This window comes from Vicugna pacos, chromosome 27 (assembly GCF_048564905.1).
Source record: "Vicugna pacos chromosome 27, VicPac4, whole genome shotgun sequence".
Taxonomy (NCBI): domain Eukaryota; kingdom Metazoa; phylum Chordata; class Mammalia; order Artiodactyla; family Camelidae; genus Vicugna; species Vicugna pacos.
Genome location: NC_133013.1, coordinates 490,576 through 513,542, shown reverse-complemented (window position 1 = coordinate 513,542; position 22,967 = coordinate 490,576). Strand labels below are relative to the sequence as shown.

The 22,967-nt window shown below is 42.6% G+C and overlaps 2 long non-coding RNA genes across 2 annotated transcripts; both read right to left on the bottom strand.

The window, feature by feature from the left end:
• Positions 1–639: 639 nt before the first annotated feature.
• On the bottom strand, positions 640–4,801 carry LOC140689665 (uncharacterized). Its single transcript, XR_012064682.1, has 2 exons — positions 4,697–4,801; positions 640–778 (listed from the first exon to the last, which is right to left on the bottom strand). It is a non-coding gene; the product is annotated as an uncharacterized lncRNA (long non-coding RNA).
• A 3,740-nt stretch (positions 4,802–8,541) lies between these two features.
• On the bottom strand, positions 8,542–21,138 carry LOC140689662 (uncharacterized). Its single transcript, XR_012064678.1, has 4 exons — positions 20,928–21,138; positions 10,281–10,339; positions 9,443–9,559; positions 8,542–8,627 (listed from the first exon to the last, which is right to left on the bottom strand). It is a non-coding gene; the product is annotated as an uncharacterized lncRNA (long non-coding RNA).
• Positions 21,139–22,967: the final 1,829 nt, after the last annotated feature.

Below are 22,967 nucleotides of genomic sequence, written 5' to 3'. Positions count from 1 at the left end.
TCCAGAATATATAAGCAGCTCAAATGACTTAATAAGAAACAACCAAATAACCAAAACCAAAAATGGGCAGAAGACCTAAACAAGCAATTCTCCAAGGAAGACATACAAATGATCAATGGGCACATGAAAAAATGCTCAGTATTACTAATTATCAGAGAAATGCAAATCAAAACTACAATGAGGTATCACCTCAAACCAGTCATAATGGCCATCATTCCAAAATCCACAAATGTCAAATGCTAGAGAGGCTGTGGAGAAAGGGGAACCTCCTACACTTCCAGTGGGAATGCAGTTTGGTGCAGCCACTGTGGAAAACAGTATTGAGTTCCCTCAAATATCTAGGAATAGACTTGCCATATGACTCAGGAATCCTGCTCCTGGGCATGTATCCTGAAGGAACCCTACTTCAGGATGACACCTGCATCCCAATGTTCATAGCAGCACTATTTACAGTAGCCAAAACATGGAAACAGCCTAAATGTCCATCAGCGGATGCTGGCTAAAGAAGTGGTATATTTATACAATGGAATACTACTCGGCCATAAAACTGACAATATAGGGCCATTTGCAGCAACATGGATGCTCCTGGAGAATGTCATTCTAAGTTAAGTAAGTACGGTAACAAGGAATAAAGACAAATTACCCACAGGTACAGTTATTTTGATTAAAATATCCACACAGAAATCAAGTCACCCCCACGACTGCTGCCAGGAGGAGCATCTGAGTGTAATAGCCCAGCCAAGCAAAGTAGATTCCGACCTTCTCTCCGTAGAATTTCCTGCAGAAAGACAGAAGGAAGTTTCAGAAGACACAAATAATCACTCTGCAGCTTCATCCTCATGTTAATTTATTTTTTCTTTTTTGGGGGGCATAATTAGGTTTATTTATTTGTTTTTAAATGGAGGCATTGGGGATTGAACCCAGGACCTCATGCATGCTAGACATACACTCTACCACTGAGCTATACCCTCCCTCCATCATATTAATTTCTGATTCTAAATCAAGGGGGCTTTAAGTTTAAACCTCTGACTCAATTCACTCTTAAAACATATGCGTTTTCATAGCAGCCCCCAAATTCTACTGTGAAATAAGAAGCATTTTATGTACCATAGAAGTACAGATCACTGGTTCATCTGCTGAAGAGAGATAAATGAGAACAGAGCAAAGGAGGGGACGAGGCCAACTCCAGAGCAGATGCAGGGGATCATCACCACTCACTGGACAGTCTGACACATTCAACAAATCCCCCAAAAATCATTCTTAACAGGCTTTACATAAGTGGACAGCAACAACTGGCTCAGTCATCTGCTCCTGCCTTATCTCGGGAACGTCCCTGGAGCAAATGCATTGTAAACCACAGATAATAAGGAAATGTCTGATAATGATAACAACTGGGAGTCAATGTCTCTCTGACAAAATATTTATAAAACTCATTGTGGGAATGGGAGAGGGCAGGACGGTGACTGAGGAAGGCACTTCCCTGTATTCTTTGTGTCTAGCACGTCTGTTGTTCCTAGGTTTTAAAGATTCTTCAGTGTTTCTCAGTTAATCTGGAGTAGATGGAACAGGCCAGGGAGGCAAGATTAGAAGAAAGGAGGCAGGGCATGAAGCGGTGCCAGGCTAGTCCTGAAAGGGAGACAGACAGAGACAGGCAGACACAGAGAGTTTAGGGATGAGGCAGAACAATGAGACGGCGGCTCAGGTGTGTCTTGCTGTTGCTGAACCTTCCCTCAACTGGCTCACTGCTGACTCGGCAGTGCTGGGTAAAACCTGTGGATTTCCTCAGCTCTGAGTTCTCTCTGAGGCTTCCGGCTCAGTCTGGAGCTGAGATGAGTCCCATGGGCTTAGCCTAGGGGGGGACTCAGCTCTGAGAATAGCCTGGAATCCTGGAAAACTTCACGCAGGAACCCCTTGGGCTGGACCAGCGCTCACAGGGCTGCTGTGAGACCAGCTCCATCATCAGAGACCTGGGTTTGGACCATTCGATGGGGAAAAGGGCTGAGCCCGATGCCAAATCAGATAGGAGGGACAAAGTGTGTTCATTCTCATGTGACTAGGGCTTTGTGGCCTGGCTCACGGGTGGCAGGCTCTGGATAGTGTCTGGCAGAGAAAACTCTGGCAATGGGTTTGAGATATCTTGGACTCTTTCTTGTTAAGCTTTTTGTAATACATTCTTATCAACTATCCATCCTGAAATGCCAAATTCAAAACTGAAAGAATGTTAGAAGTTGCCTGCTCCAACTGGCCAATGGTAAACACACACTGCTACAGTTAGATAGCTGGTCAGGCAGCCTCTGCCTGGATATTTACAGTGACGGGGAGTTCATTACTTCCAAAGTTTACAAGTCGGCAAGAAGGTCAGACAGAATTTTTGAACCTTAAACAGATGTCTGCCTCCTAGTCCTTGCTGAAACGCAAGGAATAATGAGGATCCCTTCAAATGTAGTTTTGTCTGATTGTTCTCTCTCTGTCAAAAACACCCCAATTCTTAACATAAATTTTTCAAAATTCAGCTTTGATTTCTTCTTATCAAACTAATGCCATACATTCAATAAAGAGTCAAACAGTTCTCGAACACCAATTGTAAAAAGAAGCAGTTCCCAACAACCTCCCCATTTCCCGGCCAGAAACAACCACGTTCAGCTCCTACTGCTGACTCTTGGAATAATTACTCCCTTTCTCTGACTAATATCCTTGTAACACAGCCTACTGACTTTTTCAGCTTTATGTATCACCTATTTAACATTCTATTTTGGAAAATGAGATTTAAGCTCTCTTTCAAACCCCATCTCATCTACACACCCAAACCTTAATTCTTCCAACCTTTTGATACAATTGCATTATAATTTTCATCATTATTATTACTCTGTACAGACTATTCAAAGCTGTAGCATTTTGCGCTAGTCTTACCTTTTCTTCCCTACTTCGTTTTCCTGGAGTTAATAATTGTCTTGGTGGTTCATAGCTTAGATTTCTGTGCACTTAACAATTCAACCTCAGACCTTCTCTTAATGAACAACTTTCACAATACTTTCCAATACATTGTCTACAAATTTCATCTCCTTGAATAAATCTCTTCAGATCTCCTTCCACATGGATTAACGACATGCTAGTCTTGCCACAGAGCTCAAGGGGCCACTAGTGGGAAGTAACAAGGGAATACATGGACCAGGAGCAGGGAAAAGATCAACATAATTGCCTTAGCAATACATACTTAAAATAGTGGGAAAATTGTTTTCTTTACAAACACAAACACACACACAAACCCCAAAAGCCCATAAAGAATGATTAAAGAGTGGTCAAACCCATTGCCCTGCCTTCAAATTCTGTAGAACATAAAACAAAAATAACAGACGGAAAATATCATATAAATATGAATCTCAAGGGGGATGGGGTACACTCAGTGGCAGAGTGTGTGCTCAGCATGCATAAGGTCCTAGATTCAATCTTCAGTACCTCCATTAGAAAAAAAAATTAATAAGAAAAAAAATTTATCAATTTTAAATATTTACATATTAACAAATATCCTCCTTTAAAACTGTGTTCTAAAGGATAAACCGGGTTAAGGAGAAAGTGCCTCTTCATGACTGTGATCCTGCTGATAATTGAGGGAGGAAATTAGAGTATGACCACATGAAATAAAATTCCTTATGAAATAATGATCCCGGGTGACAATCATTATTGGCTGCTGTCATCACAGAAAAGAGAGTCAACTGTACATTATGTACCTTATGACAGGATTACAAAACTTCACATAACAATTATTTTTGCACAAAGTTGAACCTCAATCAGATCAAGCTTTTAGGGGAGGATCAAATCACTTAGCTAAAGCCAATACATAGGATGGAGAAAGAAGTCTAACACCATAAGGGAGAATGAAATCAGCCAAACAGGATATAGAGAAACCCCTCAGGAATTTCAAGGAAAATGAGAAACAGGAAACTTATAGATTAGAACACACTTGAGAGATATGCTAGCTGCAATGTCTGAATCTTGTCTGGATCTTGATTTCAACCCCAAAACTACTTAAAAGTGTATTTTTGTGACAAGCAGGGAATTATTTTGTAACCCTAAAAAAAAGGAATATTCCAATTTTATTTGAAAGAGACCTTGTCATTTCACTAATGAAAGGTTAAGCTATGTAGGATTGTCTTCAAAATGACCCCGTAGTGGGGGAGGGGAGGAGATGGAGATGAAAGATGCAACAACAGTGACTCTGAGTTTATAATTCTGGAGCTGGGTGACTGATACAGGCAGGCTGGCTGTACTGTTCTCTCTATTTCTGTACATGTTTGAATCTTTCCATAAAATGTGAAGCAACAAATAGACTTCAGTGTTTTAAAACCCTCACTTTGGAGGTTAAGAGGTTTGCCCAAGTAGGTGGGCACCTGCATGGAGCACTGAGAAAAGAAAGGACAGACACCTGGCTGCAGACCGACCTTGGGCTACCTTGACCCTCCTCTTCTCTTAACCATCCACAGCCAGCCCATAACTGCATCATGTCAGCCCCACTCCCCAAACGCATTCCTCATTGGCTCCCACCATCTCTCATCTGGCCCAATCCAAGAGCCTCCAACCCGGCCTCCCTGCTTCCTGGGTCCCTGCCATTCATTCTCCACATTATCTTTGCAAAATATGAGTGAGAGAAAATTACTTTAGTGCTTAAAATATCATGACTGCTTCTCACTGCACTTACAGTCTACACTCCTTTCCGTGCTCCTGATGCCCTTCTAAACCTCGCATCTCATCACTCTCACCAGCGCTGGCTTCAGTATCTCCTCAAACCTGCTGAGCACATTTGTGCCTCGGGGCCAATGAACAAGCTGCCTCTATTCCATGGGTGACTTTTCCCAGATTCTCAAAGTCCAGCCTCCTTATCGCCATCTCAGCTCACATGTAACCTACTCAAAGATAGCTTTCTTGACTCACTTCCTCCCAAGTCTCCCATCTCAACACTGTGTTATTTCTTCATTTCAATCTGACATTGTTTCTTTATTCGCCCGATTATTTTTGTTTTCTCGGTTGTCCTTGGCCTCCCTCCCCCCAGCAGCCTTGCCCAAACAGCATAAGCTCCCAGGGAGCATCCGGCGCTGGTGCTCTGAGATGACACATGCTGAGCACAACATTACAGTCATGTGGTGTAGTGAAACGGTGTAGAACAGCAGATACAGCAAAGCAGTGAGAATTTCTCACTTATTTTATAATTTAAATGAAATATAACATTTACTCCTGTTTAATGAAGAATTTGGTAGGTCTTTGTTCCCAGTTCCTAGGCAGCAACCACTAAAGCCTCGAAATTTCCCAAGATAGGAGTGTCTTTGCTATTCATGGTGGAACCTTGGATGGCTTGTGTCCATGAGATGACTCAGGATGGGGACTGGCCAGCCAGAGACACCAACCATGTGATTAGAGGAGTGGGAATTTGAGCTTTGTGACAAGTGAGTGGCCACCAGGAGAGGAAGGGGCTCAAAGTTTAGGGCTAAGGAATGGTTTGACTTACAGTTAGGGTATGGGTTAGCCATGTCGGTAGTGACCCAATAAATCATGGCTTTGTGATAAAGCCTGCAGTAAAAACTTGGGGCAACGAAGCTCATAGCTCCTGTGAGCTTCCTGGTTGGTAACACTCTTGGAGGACTGTCACACTCAGATGCCATGAGGACAACCCTGAGCCCTTCCCACTGGAGTGCTCTCCACAACAGCTCACCTGATGAGACCTAAGGGCTGCTGCTTGTCTGTGCTTCAAGGAGGAGCCCATTCCCTGTACAGAAGGCCCTGATCACTGGGGCAGCTGAGGTCCTCTGATGGAGGCTGAAGTGGCACTGGGAATCAGAAGCAAACAGGTGAGCGTCACTGTCACGTGTTCACATGTTCTGTTGATAAAATTTGATGCTAACACTTTGTGGTCATTTGTAAATAAGGGGCCCTCACTTGCCAGGAGGGATGGAGGTACCATATAATTTTTCATAATTCTCACCCAGGATTAATATTAACCCCTTGAGGGTCATTTGCAAACGTGGGTGGAAAGGAACGCTTGGATGTTACAGTCCTGGGACCACTGTGGGTACATGGTGAGATCCTTGCAGATGCTTAATGTCCTACAACCGGCCAGTCTTCCACAGCAAAAATCTAGGCCACCCAAGTGCCCAAACTGCTGCAGTGGAGAGACATCTGACGGTCCAGCCCCCTCTTTGGACACCCAGAGGAACCTGGACTCTGGCAGGTTAGGGGCAGCATCAATTCTAAAACCCAGGCATTTTTGTCCCCACAATTCAGTAGTTATTCGGTGACAGCACATGGAATATAAACAACAAAGTAACTTGACATGATGTTATATATTTAGCTTACTCAAGAAACAAAATTTAAATCCAGTCATTCTCCTTCCCACCTGACCTGCTTTCCTTTCTCCTGTACTAGCACCAGATTATTACCCACCCAGCCTTAACATGGGTCCTGACTCCACTTACCTCCCTCCCAAACACCACATGAGATGATTCCTCAGCCTGGATGTGGGACCAGCAATTACAAGAAGCTTTAGTGGAAAAGAACTGGTTATGCACAGATGCCAACTAAACACTGTAGAATCCTGGTGTCCCACATTAGTAATCATGACAGCTGTTTGCAAGTGTCCCCAAAGTTCATTTAAGACTCTCACTGCTAATTTTGCTGGAACATAAATATGAAACATGTGGACTGCTGGGCTGGACTGCTAAGCTGGGTCTGTAATCCAGGAAGCTCAGTGTCTGCTCCCAGCACCCAGTTCCCTGTTCTGTTCATGCATGTGCATCAAGAAGCTGTTTAGTGTCCATTTTAATATCTTAAACAGTGCATTTCAATATTGTCTTGATACTACTACCACACAGTAGTAATGATCAATCTTAGTATTTGCTTTCTTTTCTCTTAGAGGGTCAGATAAATGGATATCAAAGATAACAAAGTCATAGAGCGCTATAATATAGTATTTCCTTTATTTCAATGACAGGATTTATTTAAAGAGCTTAGATATAACATCCTTGCATTTATGGCATCATTAAGCATCTGAAGCTGTTACATTATAAAAACTTCATTTCTAGCGGGATGTTATCAGTTAGAGAAGCGCTCCTGAATTTGAGGGGTTGCTGTCATCTCAGACGGAGCCCCTAAAAAATGTCAGCACTCTGCAGTATTGCCATCATGACAAGAACCCAGACAGATGAAATTTGGAAAGCCCTGTGGCTTTCTAGTGCACAGACATAAAATGGTATTTCAGAGGGAAAAGCCTGAATTACAGAAAGTGATAAATAAATGGTCTAACATGCATTTCCCTTTCAAAGAACTAATACGTCTTTTGTCGATAATAACATCTGTCAGTAATTATGAAAAGAGCTGACAGATATATAGTACTTAATATAAGCCAGTGCTGTTGTATCACTGACACAGATTCATTAATCCCCATAGCATCTCTATGAGGTGGGTACTACAATAATCCCATTTTATTTGTGAGGAACTTGATAGACACAAGGTCGACAGCGAGAAACCAACACAGGTGTTCCAGCTTGAGTCTACGCCCTTGGCCACTTCTCTTTTTTTTTTTTTTTTGGTGGTGGAAAGATAATAAGGTAATTCTGGTGGGGGGTGGGGAGGTAATTAAGGTTATTTGTCTATTTTAGAGGACGTGATGGGGGCTGAACCAAGGACCTTATACTTGCTAAGCATGCGCCCCATCACTTGAACTGTACCCTCCCCTCTAGAGTCTATGCTCTTAGCTGCTAATCTTCACTGTCCCACATGGTAACTCTGGGGGAACTACAGTTCATTCATTCACTCGTTAAACTCAGTCTTCCCGGTGCCTGGGATTCAGCAGTGAACAAGACAACATGCTTCCTGCCTTAAATGATCTTGTCACCTCCTGATATATTATCTTCATTTTACCCAGCAAGAAACAAGGTCAAGAAGATTAGCCTTTTCCTGTTAACACCGGAGGAGATATGAGGTGCTTTATTTCAATTCTGCCATTTGACTTACACCATGGGGTGGGAAAGCTGCCTTTCAGATCCTGGAGCTTACAAACCTGTTAATCATGAATTTTTTTTAACACTGTCCCTTACTTGATACTTGATCTGAGAAAGGATGAAGTAAACCTAAAAATGTTCTAAGAGAGCGTGTGGTTTATACAAGGTAACTAACCCGCCACTGTTTACTATCCTAAAAGGAATCTGTAGGCATATTTATTTTCTTTCTCTTTTTTCCTTTTTATGGGCAGCTTTTAAAAACCAAATCAAGCCAACCAAACCAAATCACTGATAATTCAACAGCAGGTTCTAAATCATCCCGAAGACAGCAGCTAAACTCAGTTTAGACTTACAATGCGGCTTCTGGTGACTGGATTGAAGAATGTATCTCTATCCTGAATATAAAAGTCTTTCATGGAGCTCTTCTCAAATAGGGCAATGAAAAGCTCTTGTTCCGGTTGTTGATACTTTCATCCACTTGGAGGACTTTCATCAAACAGCTGAAGTTACCAAAGGCTGAGGACCGGTTTTCAGATCATTGGGCTTCAGAGGCAATATTATGTGCAGTATCTCAGCGTATGTACAGAACGCCACCCACAGGGGGTGTACTTTTGCAAATACAAGCTTGTCATCCAAAACCTATATTGGGAGATTGAAAACACAAACCATGAAACTATTTTCACATTTTTAGTATACAGATTTTTCTAACGTTGCTGGTAGTTAAAGCACTTGTGCAAACACACACACATGTCACACTGGTAAAAGTGAAGATATAATAAAAATAGATTCGCAAACCATCATAAATTTTTGCCTTAAAGATAATTTCTTTGTTGAAATTACTGAAAAGTTATTTAAAATCCTTACAGTTCCTTCATAATATAACCAATGTTTTAGATGAAGAAAAGCAAACTTGTTAATTTTTAGTCCAAATTAGTAACAAAAAACAGAAACACCAAAATATTGTGGTATTGTAATGACAATTTTTTAAATTTCTGAGACCTAGGACTATTTACATATCTGTTCAATATAGTGTTAAACAGCCATTAAAATGGATTTAAAAGATTTATATTTATTCATATGGAATATATAATAAAAGGAGAAAGCAAAGAAATGTGAAATAATAATTTTCCTTTTTGGAAGGGAAAAATATCTTCATTTGAACAAAAAAGTTTAGAAGGATTTTATGATTCTTTATGTATAATTAAGGTACAGATGATTTTTAATTCCACTGTTCTTTCATTTTCAATTTTGGGGGTAACTTTTTATAATAAAAAAATCTTTAAAAAGGTTCCTGCATAAATATATTAATAGATATATTTATGACTATATTCTCTGGCTATTTAAAAAGATCTCCTAACTGTGGATCTGAAACATACATTCCATAATGCAGATTCTGACTGACTCGCCTCCCAGCCCACAGCAAAGGCATGGCTAGTGTGACATGTTTCAAATACCATTCCAAGCAACATGCAGGCTCCCAGCCAATGGCTGCAAGGGGACTGACACTGATCTGGTTGCTCCCAGCTGCAGACCATCACAGATGAGGTTAGATCCGCAGGCTCATGTATTCTCTGTCAAAAGAAATCAGAAAATGTTAGGCTTTTACTTTCACCAGGGAACAAGAAGTTGTTTTTTTATGCAAAAAAATAACAACAAACCAATTTGAACCTGATGAAAAGACATTTACTCAAAACAGCACAGTAGCAATGAAGGTTCTCTGGCAGAAAGGGACTTGTTGGATTCCTGTGAGTGCTGGACACCTCACATGGAATTCCCTTGGCACTCCAGAAGGCCTGTGATTGTCCCCATGGGTTTGAGGCCATATGTGGCACACATAAGTCTCTGGCTTTGCCACAATTTCAAAGCCTTTTTGGCTTATGAAAGGTTTTGCCCTCAAATGAAGTTTTCTTGAGTCCAGTCACTGATGTCATTTACCAGAGTTACAGTCCAGATCTGATATTCTAGACTCTTAAAATCTTGCAGACATTCAAATGGTTCAGGTTTGGATGTGTATTCACCTCTGCAGGCCTGGACGAAATCCGATAAAGACACCCGGACAAGTTCAGCAAAATACAAAGAAATTTTTCTCTCTGCAAGACTGAAATGTCTGTGAAGCTATAAAAACATCTGCACCTACAAAAATAGGGAACCAACTCATCAATAACATATCTATCCATAATGCATGGACATTCAAAATAAATACTGTATTTACTCCTATTAAATTCTATCTGGCTTTTGACAATCTGTGTCCTAAACTGAAAGGAAAGTAGGTAAATGTAGAGAATTTTTTACCTTTTAAGGAAAAAGGAACCCTCCTACTCGGTTGGTGGGAATGTAAATTGGTGCAGCCTCTATGGAGGACAGAAGAGAGGTTCCCTAAAAAAATGAAAATAGACTTCCGTGTGATCCAGCAATCCCATTCATAGGTATATGTTTGGAGAAAAATTTAATTCAAAAAGACACATGCACCCCAATGTTCACAGCAGCACTATTTAAAATAGCCAAGACACTGAAACAACCCAAATGTTCACTGATAGATGACTGGATAAAGAAGTTGTGGTATATTATATATATATATATATATATATATATATATATATATATATATATATGTATATATACATTTATATATATATATGTATATATACATGTATACATATATATACAAATGCATATATACACATGAACACACACACAAATGGAATAATGTTCAGCCATTAAAAAATAAAATTATGTCATTTGCAATAACATGGGTGGACCTACAGGATATTATGCTAAGTAAAATAAGTCAGAGAAAGAAAAACAAATATTCTATGTATTAACTTATATGTATATCTAAAAATAAAACAAATTAATGACTATAATAAAACAGAAATAGTCTCACAGGTACACAGAGCAGACTGGTGGTTACCAATGGGGAGAAGGAGAAGAGGGGCGGCAGGAAGGGGGTAGGGGATTGAGAGGTAAAAAGTACTACATATAAAATGGATAGGTTACAGGGCTGTATCATACAGCACAGGGAAATATACCCATTATTTTATGGTGACTTTAAATGGAATATAATCTATAAAAATGTTGAGCCTCTCTTTTGTACACCTGAAACTAATATGATGTAAATCAACTACTCAATTACAAAATTTTTAATCAAAATTTTCTTTTCATATTATTTGCAATAAGTTAGAAGCCAGCACTTTCAATAGAAACATAGTGCAAGTCACAATTTTCCAGTAATCCCATTTAGAAAATAAAAAGTAACAAGTGAAATTAATTCCAGTAATAATTACATTTATCCCAAAATATCCAATACACTATCATTTCAAAAGTGTGATTGACACTTTTAAAACATATTAATAAATATTTTACATTATTTTTGTTGTACAAAGTCTTGAAAATCTATTATGTATTTTCCACTTATAGAACATCTCAATTCACAATAGCCACATGTGGCTGGTGGCTACCATACTAGACAGACCAGATTACACCATTCACACTTCTGATAAATTAACTGTTCTTACTTATTTAAGAAACTTGCAGAAAAGGGTTCAGATATTCCCTCTATCAAACAAAGCAACCTTGACGGGTGGGGATTATCTTCATTATAAAGTGAAAAATAAAGGTAAGAGAGCCATGCTTATATGTATGTTAATGTAACAATACCTTCTTAATTCATTCAGGACTTTACAATCTTTCTTCATATGCCAAGGATTCACTGTCACTGCACAATGTTTTTCACTATTATCATCTTTGTGATTGAGAGGCTTCTGACGACCCTGCTTTGTGCATCTGTACATAAAGTAACAAAACAAAGAAAAAGACCTTATTAAAGATAATTTAGGGGGGAGGGTATAGCTCAAGTGGAAGATCATGTTCTTAGCATGCACAAGGGCCTGGGTTCAATCCCCAGTAATTCTTCTAAAAATAAAATAAATAAATAAAAACCTAATTACCACCCCCAGCAAAAAATTAATTTATTACTTTAATTAAAATTTAAAAAAAAGATAATTTAGTGCTGGCTTATCAGGCTACAAGAGCTACAATGAATGCCCCCACCCATTAATTTAGAAGAAGTCTCACAGTATTTCTCAACATAAAGGCTAAAATATAATTGAGAACACTTCCTGATGGTCAGAATCATTTTAACAAAAATGTAGATAATTACGTCCCTGGTGTTAAATTTCTGTCAGAGTTGGGCATGGAACATTTAGTAAAAGTGATTTTGCAGCTATCTTTGAAAGAAATGCTGAGAAATGATCTTTTCTGTTGGAAATTAGCCTGCTTTTACATTCTTCAGTAGGCATAAGTGTTTACAAACCAGGCAGGAACTGGATTATATTTTACATATACTTTAGAAACTGATTTGAATTTTGCTCTCTACCTGCAAGGCTATTTCTTAGGTAATAACATAAGCAGGCCACTCTACTAAATTTTGTTTCCCTGTTTGTTTAATCCTCACAACAACTCTGTAAGATTCTATTATTACCCCCATATAACAGATAAAGAGCTTGAGGCAGAAAATAATTTGGGTAACTTGGTAAATGGTGGAGCTGGGTAAGACTGCAGCCAGTCTGACACTCAAGTCCATTCTTCTCACCAATGTCAGATACTGCTACCTACATTCAGCAATGACCGCAAATTTCATATTTAAGTGTGTCATTTCTAAAAGTGCAAAGCTATATTAGTACTGCTGTGTAAATTATCCTTTTGAGATATGATTGCCAAAATAAATAAATAAATAAATAAAATCAAGGTGCCACTGAGGGGATGGCAAACTGCATATGGATGGACACAAGGGGACTTTATGAGGACAAAGTTGCACAAATTTAGAAATAGCTAAAATGGCTGACTTGTACAATTATAATGTGTGAATTTTATGGCCTGTAAATTACACCTTAATACAGCTATTAAATTAAGAAACTGGGATACCAAATTAAGACTAAAACATATATATATATATATATATATATATCACACAAAGAACAACAGGCAAATATCATTATTTACTGCACCATTTTCCTTCATGCAGCTTCCGATCCTCACCCTTTCCTGAAAGGATGATTCATTTTTAAAATAGTCTTTTAATTTATTCATCAAATAATTTTTGACTGCCTACTATGTACCCAGGACTAGTCTAGGCACTTGGAATAGATCAATAAACAAAACAAAAGTCCTGTCCTCACGGAGCTTGGTTGGAGTCTAGCTGGGATGGGGGTGGAGATGACAATTCACACAACAGAGCAGCAGAGGAGGTGGCATGTTAGGAAAGAGGAACCATGGAAAAATGAAAAAAGGGCAAGGTAAAGAGAGTTGAGGGTATGGGATGAGGGTGATGTTTTATTAAATACCAGAGCAGGCCACACTGAGGACTGAGGTTAGAACTAAGACTAGAAGGTGAGAAGTCCCAGGTGGACGGAAAAACCATCACCAAGGGCAGCGCTCACCTCGCATGTTCCTGAACGGGGGCATGGCTGGAGCTGCGGAGAAGGGTCAGTGCAGGTCCTGTATGTCCTTGGAGGACATTGTAAGGACTGTGGCTTTTACCCAGAGTGAAATGGGGAGGCACTGCAGAAGGACGACACAATCTAACTTAGGTTTTCGAGGCTCACTTGACTGCCGGGTGAGAATAGTCGAAAAGGGGTCAGAGATGAAAGGTGGGAAGCCTCTGAGAAGGGCTGTGCAGGAGGAGAGGACAGTGGCTCAGGGCAGGGAAGCAGCAGTGGAGGCAGGAGCCATGGTGAGAAGTGGCTGGGTTCTGGATATGTTTTAAAGGCAGTGTTAAACCAGATCTATTGACAGAATTCATCTGGTATGTCAGTGAAAGTCAAAATAACTCCAAGTTTTTTGACCCAAGCAGCTGGATGGATTACGTTTCCACTAACTGAATGGGGGAGGTTGCAGGAAGAACCAGTTTGGGGGGTAGGAGAACCAAGAGCTCAGTTTTTACACATGTTGCTTTTAAGATATCAGAGCTTCAAGTGAAGATGTCAAATCAGCAGAAGATTGTAAGAGTCCAGAGTTGGAGAGAAAAAGTCTAGCAGGAGACAGAAATGTGGGAATCATGGGTCACACAGGTGGCACAGGAAGACATGAAACCCAGGTACTCAAACATTAAGATAACCTGGCATTAACCATAGAAGTTGTCCTTGAGGGCCTGCCTACTAGGTGTGGATATCAGTCCTATTTTCTGACCACTCGAGTTTTAAAAAGCAACTTACAAATGAATTCGTGTAAGACACTGCCTCCAGTGTGTGGATCCAGAGCTGGAGTGGGAGAATTGGATGGTGCACGCTACTCCCTACGGTAGAATGTGTGTGTGTGTGTGTACACATGTGTGTGTGCGCAGGGGGATGAGATACACCTGGCTTAAGAAAAAGAGCTAGTAAGTCTAGAAGCTGAAAGATGAAAGAACATCCAGATCTGCTAGAGGGAACAGGGGAAACACTGTGTACTGTAAGACATATCCCCATAATGCCACTTCCCACCATCCTTTCATCAGGAACTCAGTTGGAAAGGGGGGAATTATGTAGAAACTTGAGATGTACACAAACTTTCTGACTATGTAACACTGAATATCTCCATATGCAGCAAGTTAATGATATTTATATCTGCTTCAAGTTTAATAACAAGTTCACAACAGAGGGAAAATAAAATATTGAGGACTGGCAGAAGTATCATAGAAGGCCTTTCAATGCTCAGAATGGAAGCAAAAGCAGCTTCACCCCACAAAGAAAGTCATTAAGGGTCAAGACTGTTTATATTTGCTTAAGAAATTGAGGGTTACAACTTCCTGCTTTAAAGAATTAACTTTAAGACAGATACCATACTATAAGCAACACCTATACTGGTGCTTTTTTAAGCTATTTTTGGTTCCTGCTTTTTCTGATGTACTCCAGAAACTCTGCAAAGAACACCTTCTATTCAAAGGCTTAAAGGAATAAAACAAGAAATAACACTGCATTCTGTTAAGTGTTCTCTGTACCGAAAGTCACTTGCAAATGCAGCACTCTGCCACAGGTCTACATTTTTAACAATAAAGTCCTTTGCGCAATTTTTCAATTGCTATGTGACTTTGTGTCAGTCTCTCACTAAGAAGCAGAATGGAGTACCAGAAATGACACATCAGGTCTAAAACTACAGATGTGGAAGATGAACGTCCACCAGGAAACAGCTAAGTGGGAGGGTAAGATTTACCTTTGAAGTTACCATAAGTGCAGTTACACCTGCTCCCTGCTTCCCCTGTGAAGTGAAGAACTAGTCTTTTCCAGTAAAGCTCTCATTCTGAGAACTGTCTTCTTTAAAATATTCGGAGATTCTCTTTTAAGGTTCTTTCACTTTTAAGTCTTTCCCCAACTCTACATCCTATAACAAGCGTAAAAATTATCCTATAGCCTAATGTTACAGAACATACTCTACAAAAGCTGAGTTTTCCCTTGGTTTGGATCCCAGAACTCTGCTACCAGATAATCCTAAAGCTTTCCTTTCATAACTGACTCTTCTGCCAATTTCCAGCTGTGGGCAAACTCGGCTTCTCAGACCAGGTAACTTTCTAACTCTGCCTACGAACACTCTGCTGCCAGTAAAGGAACTCTCAGACAGAAAGCACACAATGCCCCTAGTGAGGGTTGCCTCCTTCAAACAATCAAGATGCCATCACAAAGCAAATATTTAAACTTACTGCAAAACTTCTGAAGACATCTTACAAACAATATAGTTTCTATAGAGGCATACTATTTGCTCTGGAATAGTGATTTCCAATGGAAGGAACAAAGGAACCCATGACCCAAGCAATTTTTTAAAACTGCACATAACCATCCCTCTTCACGTGAGTATTCAGGCAAGCCCGTCATACAGGCCTAGGTGTAACAGAATGACAGCACTTCTAGGAGTAGGATGAAAAGCAGCGAGGTAGACTTCTAGTGAAAGGCGGTGATGTAATAGGGCCCATCGCCCACTTACTTCCCACCACAGGACAATCATCTCAGATCGAGAACAAACACTTTGGGAAACAGAGGTTGTTTATATTTTTATGGTTTTCTGGTGGAAATAATGCCCTGAGTCATGTGAAGTTGTGGCTGCAAAATTGAACAGGGGACTGGACTTTTTCACATTCAGGACAAAAATAGCCCCTGGGTAGCCACCATATCTGCTCTCCCCTTTGCCTGTTCACCCCAAAAGCTGCAGGACTCTCCTGCTTGCAATGACACCCACCACTTCTCACAAATTCTTGCCAAGTTCACGTCAGCAGCTGGTGGTGTCAAAGACACCATTTGTACTTCTATGAAGTCCCTCCATTACTTTATATCCCTTCTATTTTCTCTGTTGTCTTCCTAGCTACACTTGCATCCACAAGATGGTTACCGCACAAACATTGCCTCTGTAATCAGTCCAGGATATAGGAAGTAGAGATTCAACTGTAACCAGTCCCAGAATACTTGTCATGCCACTCTAGTGTCCCAAAAAATACTCTGGCATCCCTCATCTCACTCAAAGAACCACTGCATTACTTAGAGGTTGTAAAATTAGAGGGCTTTCTCTACTGGGAAACATTGTGGCTTGTGGTAGAGTTGTGATTTCAGTTTTTGCAACTAGTTACAGGCAATAAGACATGGTCCGCAAATTTTCTTCAAGCGTTTGGTATTTAAACTTTCATTAGATACAGAGCCGGTGGACTAACCGTAATCTATGAACATATGGTCATATTATCAAATAATGTTCATGTCTACCTTACAGACATGTAAGAGTTTGGATTACACCTGCAGACTGTAGGCCTTAAGAATTGGATGTGAAGCATCCTGTGAAATAAAAAACCTCCTATCCAGTCACAGAACACCTTACAGACAACATGACACTAATGTTACTGAATACATTAGTATAGTCCATGTATGGTTAAGTTACATCTCCAATTTCTCAGAGCTGGAAAGGAGATGTCTAGAAAAGCTGGAAAAGCCCAATTACCAAAACAGCTCAAAAGTTAAAGCAGACTCCTGCACCTCCCAGAGCAGAGGGCGGAGGGGGCATTGCCCACCACTCTGTCCTCCCACAGGACGTGGCATGTGGGGAAGCAGGCAGGAATGGGTGGCTGGGACTCGGGGGTGGAGAGGTGATGAAAGCAAGAGTGGAACTGCTCTGGTCCTAGAACAACAGAGTTGTAAAAAGCTCGGCTTCAGTTCAACCTACTCTCCCTCCCACTTTCCCTCCCACCTATGTGACAAACAGAGCACAGCCAGGCACTTTCTGCCCATGACGGTGACTACTAGCAGGAAAGGGACCAGGATAAAAGCATGTCCTATAAAAGATCAGTCTGATTTTAAGGCTATGTTATAAACAATGAACAGCACTGTCAGAGTGGGGCACTTGTGAGGCGCTCAAATATGGAGGAGGAGGTTGAGGATCCATTTCCAGCACTTCCATGTCTTTTATCACTCCTATTTCTGACCTTTCCTTTGCCACTTTTTGTAGCACTGCCATCACTGGCAGGTAAAGGGGCAGCAATGTGACTTGGCCGTTTGGCTGATGGGGCTACATTTTCCAGCACTGGAATGAAAAGGCACCGGAAGAGGATCAGCTGGAAGATGTGAACCGTGGTCCTGGCCTGTGCCAAACACTAACCAGGTGACCCTGGTTTAGGCTCTTAGTCTCTCTGGGCTTCCGGCTGTTTGCTTATAAAAGAAGGTTTTGTCATTGCACAAATATATCCAATATGAAATGTAACATGAAAGTCAAACATAATGACATCTCACCTGCTTGCCTCAGGGAACTGTACAAGAAATGAACACTATGTGAATGTAAACACAGTCTTAAGAAAACTATTGAGGTAAAGCGCTAAACTGAACATGGAGATAAAGTTTTATGGATTTTCTTGGCTTTCTTTTTAAATTGTAACACTGAATTAATAGTTATTAGCTATAATCCACACCACCACCCCTGTGAATAAATAAAGTAGGTAAGCACTGCCTGGGTGCCTGTTATTGCCCGATGCTAAGCAGGGTGAGGGGTATAAAGGAGGCTGAACAAGGGAGTCTTCTCCAGTTACCAGCTAAGTGAAGAGACACATTGGAAACCACCCAGGAATGGTACCAAGTCAGAATTCAAAGCCAAGATTACAGGCTACTGATCATAAACAGTGCAGGAATACAAAGAGGAGCTAGAAGTATTTGGAATAAATAGGGAAGACTCTATGAAGGGGATGGGGCTCCAACTAGTTCTCAGGGCAAATCTAATCTGTTTTAACTGAGGACTGGATAGGAAAAGGCTGGTGACTCCTGGTTTTTAATAAGGCACAGGTTACCCTAGGAGGCTAAGTTACATAATGATTGGAACACATAAGGCTAAGTCCAAAATGATGAAGGGTCGAGACTACCTGGCTGAGATCTGGTTGTGTTAAGTCTTTGAGTTGACTGTAGATGTTGGAGCGCCAAAACTGTAGGTTGACTGAAAGGGGGGGAGAGAATATACAGGAATCCAGCAGAAGGAAAAATTCATGTATCAGGGATGAAAGCTCTTCATCAGAGTATCAGCTATCAGAATAGACACTTGAAACCAAAAACATAGAGTTCAAGAAGCTGACAAAATGTGGAGTGGTGAGAGAAAGATGAATCAAAGACCACTCCAAGCCTTTGTGTATTCAAGACCGGAAGAATGATTATCCCACTGAATAAGTGGAGATGCTGCAAGAAAAAAGATTATGAAATCAGCTTTAGACATGTTGAATCTGACATATGAGCTAAGAGTAGGTTTTCTCTAAGAAGCTCAAAATTCAAAACTGAAGCACAGATGTAGAGTACAGGCTTAAGATGCAGATGGACAAGACATGATAAATCTCCTAAAAGAAAACATAGGCAAAACATTATCTGACATAAATCTTAGCAACATTCTCCTAGGGTAATCTACCCAGGCAATGGAAATAAGAGAAAAAAATAAACAAAGGGACATAATTAAATACATAAATTTCTTCACAGCAAAGACAACCATAAGTAAAACAAAAGGAAACAACAACCTACGAATGGGAGAAAATATTTGCAAATGATACGACTAACAAAGGCTTAATTTTCAGAATATATAAACAGCTCATACAACTTAATAACAAAAAAAACAAACAACTCAATCCTAAAATAGGCAGAAGACCTAAACAAGCATTTCTCCAATGAAGACACAATTGGCCAATAGGCACATGAAAAAATGCTCGATATCACTAATAACCCGAGAAATTCAAATCAAAACTATAATGAAGTATCAGCTCACACCAGTCAGAATGGCCATCGCTCAGAAGTTCATGAATGATAAATGCTAGAGAGGCTGTAGAGGGAAGGGTACCCTCTTACACTGCTGGTGGGAATCTAGTTTGGTGTAGTCATTATGGAAAGCATGGAAATCCCTGAAAAAACTAAAAGTAGACTTACCCTATGACCCAGCAATCCCACATCTGGGTATATAACTGGAAAGAACTCCAATGTGAAAAGATACCTGCACACCAGTATTCACAGCACCACTGTATACAATAGCCGAGACATTGAGGCAAGCTAAATGTAGCAACAGATGACTGGATAAAGAAGTTGTGGCATATTTATTCACTGGAATACTACTCTACCATGAACAGGACAAAATAAAACCATTTGCAGCAACATGGATGGAGCTAGAGATCGTCATTCTAAGTGAAAGCAGCCAGAAACAGAAAAATACCAAATGATACCACTCATATGTGCAATCTAAAAAAAGAGAGAAAAAGACACTCTGAACTCATCTACAGAACAGAAACAGACTTGCAGACTTAGTAAACAATCTTAAGGTTACCAGGGAAGGGGATAGGAAGGGATAAATTTGGGAGTTCGAGGTTTAGAAATGTTAGCCACTATATATAAAAAGAGATTTTAAATAAAGTTTCTTCTGTATAGCACAGAAAACTATGTTCATTATCTAGCAATAACCTATAATGAAAAAGCCGATACAGCCACCAACTGAGGAAGCAAGAGAAGAAAGGAGAGTTAGTTATGCTGGGCTAGAGCCCACTTCTAAAATCCTTGTCAGCCACTGAGGCTGCCCCGAGTACACTGAGCTTTCCTCCCAGGGACAGGCTGACATGACATGCGTCCTGCAAACCTGGTGCAGCAGAGGCCGTCCCCAGGTCTGGCCCTGGGGAAGATGGGAGCAAGTCCACCTGCTCCCCTTGCGGCAGCACCCCTCCCTGCAGCCCTCGCCAACTGACTGCACCAAGCCTGCCTCTCAGGAAACCACTGACTTGAAAACAAGTGATCCACGAACATGGGGCAGCGGCAGGGAGATGGGCAGCGACCTGGCAAGCTGGTCGACTTGCCCCCATCTTCCCCACGGCCTGTCAGGGGCTCGGCCTCTGCTGCTCCAGGCACGGTCCACAGGTCAGCCTGCTCCCGGGAGGAGGGCGCGGTGTGGTCGAAGGCAGTGGCGGGTTATGGGGTCTGCCCATGGGAGCCAGTGGATTTGCTTCAAACTCGCCAGCGCATGGCCTGAGCTTGGCCTCTGCTGCCTCAGGATCGTGGAACTCAGGTTACAGGTCAGCCTGCTCCTGGTAGGCGGGTGCTGTGCTCTCAGGGAAAGGCGGCAACTGCGATGGCGGGATTGGGGCTGCCCTGTGAGAGCGTGGGGGTTGCGACCATTTCCCGCTGCTGCTGCAGCCATCCCAGCACACTGATCGCACCGAGCCCACCCAATCCCCATTCCATCCGTGGCCTCGCGACCGCACCGCACCCGCCTGCCAGGAGCAGGCCATCGTCTGAGGGCCAGTCGGAGGTGCTCTGGGACCGTCCGGCCCTCCCACCTCCCGGGGCTGTACCTGCTCTCCTAAACCCGGGTTTAAGCGGCGGCAAAAACGCGGTGTTCAGGAACTACTAATACCGGGGTTTCCACGAACCACAGCAGCGCCTGGGACCCGCCTAAGTGTCCTAACGGGACGCGCGGCCAGGACCTCACCTCCGCACCCCTCCCTGGGCTCCTCCTCAGCTGCACAGCCCAGGCGTCACCCGCCGGCTCCCCGAGCAGCGCGCCCCCACCAGCGCCCCCTTAACTGCCTGGCAGCGGCAGCCGAGCCGCGGGCAAGCGGCGGCCCAGACCCCAGGCCGTGTTCCTCTTCCAGGAGCTGGTCCAGGAGCAACCGGCTGCCGCCAGCTTCCACTTGTTCTGGGCGGGTTCTGGCGTCCGCGCGTCTGCCCCTCTGCACGTGCGCGCCCCTCCTCCTCCCGCCCGCAGCGCAAACTGCTCGGGTGGGACTTCTGCTTTACCGGCCCTGGCCACTGGGGCCGGGAGGAGCCAGGTGGGTCCCCTCCTGCTCGTCCCGCCGGGTCTCCATCTCCAGAGCCTTCACCCAGCCACCGACTGGGTCCTGGCACTGAACTTGAACCACGACTGCTTTGGACCAGGCCACACCACGCCAGCCCCACTTCCCCTGCTCAACTTCCCCTCCCTGTTACTACCCTCCCACCCCTGGCCAGGCCCAGTCTCCCACCAGACCTTGAAGACAGGGTTCCTTCTCCTCACACCAAGGTCCCTGCCCTGACACTCCATCCTGCTAGGTCCTAATCTATGGCCCCTACACCCACAAGCTTACCCCTCATGCCTCAGCACAGGACACCCAACATCCTGAAATTGTCCCCCTCACCTCTTGGCCAGGTCATTTCCACTCTGATCGGGCCCCACACCTCTCAACCTGTACCCCCACACCATGGGATCCCCTTCACTCTGAGTGCACCCCTACCCTGAGCTCACTCACTCATCCCTCACCCTGTGGTTGGGGTGGGGAAATCCGTGCTCCAGTAATGATGACTACTGCCACCAGTGGGGGATCCAGCCTAGTGTGCAACTTCATAGTTAATGTCTGAGGCTACAGGGTGAGGCAGGCTGGGCTGAAGGTGGTTCCAATTCCCTCCTTGGCACCCTGATCCCCGCAGCCTGTGCCTCAACTTACCCGATGGGTCAGGTTGATCCCTGGCTGCCAGCCACTGGCCTTGGGCTTTGGGTGGTTGATGGTCCTGATGGTGATCTGGACCCCTAGGGCGGAGGCACTGGGCACGCGGACCTTTGGGGTGGGGGAGTTCAGAGTTTGCACTTGATCCCAGGGGTAGACATCAGATGGTGGGCTGTGTGCATGGGGCTGTGTGCATGGCCTGGACTCAGCCCAGGTGGGTGCAGGGACCTTGTTCATTCACACCAGGCCAGTGGGAAGAGGGAAGGGAGCTTTTAAAGCATCAAAGTGAGGAAGCCAAAGCTTTAGAGCAAAGTAGGAAGGTGCACTGGCCAGGCCACCATGGATCTCCCCGCGACGCTTGTCCCTTGCATCAGGGGAGACTGGCAGTTGACTGGCCAATGAGACATCCCCTGCTGTGGTATAGTTTACAGGCAATTGAAGGGATTTTGAAAGGTAATTTTAATCCAGTAATTGTCACTTTCTCTGCAGTAGATTAGGTCCAAAATCATGGTGAATCTGGCAGGGATCCTGCCTGAAATCCAGCCTGGGACAGTGGAGGACCCACCCAGGAATCATCCACTTAGCTGTCACCAAAAGTCACTGTAATAGAGAAGAACAAATCTGACTCCATATTGGATCTGTTCCTTTTCCTTTAACCCTCTGCCGTGTTTTCTAGACTTAGACATGCTAGCTCTGCACCTTTTTTAAACAATGTTGCCTTTAGCCTGAAATAAACAGGAGAGCCTATTCTCAAAACTCTGAGCTTTAAGGATATTAACATTTTGCACTCCTATAAACAGAACAAGTTGCAGAATAGAAAAAGTTAGTTTTGTTGCAGGTTTTGCAGGAACACCATGATCTGACCCACGTGGACAGCTGCAAAGGATTCCAAGAGCAAAGAATTCCTACACCAACAAGTTTGCAACAACCAACCACAGCCCCTCCCCTTTTTAGTAGAAAAGGAGCCTGAAGTTGACATGGGGAAGATGGTTCTCCAAGATATTAGTCCGCCATTATCTTGGTTTGCAGCTGTTTACGGAGACCAGGTC